This window comes from Thermobia domestica, unplaced genomic scaffold, assembly GCF_964235325.1.
Source record: "Thermobia domestica unplaced genomic scaffold, izTheDome1.hap1.1 HAP1_SCAFFOLD_537, whole genome shotgun sequence".
NCBI classification, from domain to species: Eukaryota; Metazoa; Arthropoda; class Insecta; order Zygentoma; family Lepismatidae; genus Thermobia; species Thermobia domestica.
This window is the reverse complement of record NW_027656247.1, coordinates 36,877-38,187: the sequence shown is the minus strand read 5'-3', so window position 1 is coordinate 38,187 and position 1,311 is coordinate 36,877. Positions and strand designations below refer to the sequence as shown.

The 1,311-nt window shown below is 38.7% G+C and overlaps 1 non-coding gene across 1 annotated transcript; it reads left to right on the top strand.

Annotated features, from left to right (window-relative positions):
* The first annotated feature begins 1,019 nt into the window (after positions 1–1,019).
* TRNAG-UCC (transfer RNA glycine (anticodon UCC)) lies at positions 1,020–1,091 on the top strand. Its single transcript has one exon. It is a non-coding gene; the product is annotated as a tRNA-Gly (tRNA).
* The last annotated feature ends 220 nt before the right edge of the window (positions 1,092–1,311 follow it).

Below are 1,311 nucleotides of genomic sequence, written 5' to 3'. Positions count from 1 at the left end.
TCTGCTAGCCAATAAGCAATAATCTCAGCTCCTTCCAACGCCAGTAGCGTCATAACAAGAAAATTTCATCGCATTGTTGTACTGTACCGACATTGTTTTCAGTCTATATCAAATTTATCAAATTTCTTTCTCGTTGTGGACAGCCTCTTTATCCCGCATAGGCTATCATACTTCAATGTCTTTTTTTAAAGAAAATTTGCCGCTCCGGGACCGGCCTCCTGTGGTTCGTATGTAGTAAATACAGTTCTGCGCATCGATATCTACATCTTTTCCTGACGGGGAAGAAATGGTTAATTTGTTTGTTTGTGTGCTTGATAACATGTAAAGTGAGCGGAAATTGTGTTAACCAAACCTAAACCATTTTCTGTTTATTGTTTACGTAACAGCCACAAAGTGAAACCTAACCTAACCTAGCAGGTAAAGGATCGAAACAGAAAATTAGTAACGTGAAAATTGAAGATTTCTAAATTTTCGTAGCTTTTGGTCGAAAGACAGGCGGATGACCAACATCGGAATAAATGTCACAGAAAACAATAGTAACAAGTGTCTCTGAGGTTTAACTTCAATAAATAAAATAATGGATTCTTCCACATCCTTACGAAAACATGGTATATGGAAATGACACTGTTAAGCTAGGACAACAGCAATAACATCAAAGGGTAAACTTTACAATACACGCTCTAGCTGCGCACTCGATAAGTAGGGCCGCTTTAGAAGGGTATAACAGGATAGAGTAGAGTAAGATAGGGATAAGTAGGGTAGGGGTAGGAACGGGTTAGGTTAGGGAATTTTCATAAAATTAATAGAGTGTAATTTTTCGTTTCTGAGTGAGTATACCACCTGGAGCAGGCATCGTAAAGTTAACCCGGATTAAGTTTTAAGAGTAGTTTAGTGTTAATGGAAGATAAAATAATAAGGAACAGTGAACTGATTCATTTGGAACAATGAACGGATTCATTTATCACCGCAGGCAATTACAAGCCACGGAACCACATAACTGCAAGCGTTGCCAATCCGCTGCGATGGTGGTGTAGTGGTGAGCATAGTTGCCTTCCAAGCAGTTGACCCGGGTTCGATTCCCGGCCATCGCACTTACTTTTTTTTTCAATTTTTTAAATGTTAATGTAGACATGCTTAACATTAAAATTTATATCCTTATTTAAAAGAAAATGTCTTGTAGGTATTCCGACGCTACTGCGGTAACCAATTAAAAATCGATTTGCTTGAATTCAGTTTTTGGGTATTCTGTAAAATCCCTTTATCTGAACGTTCTGCCTGAGGGTATGGATCAGTGGCGGATACAGCCGGGGA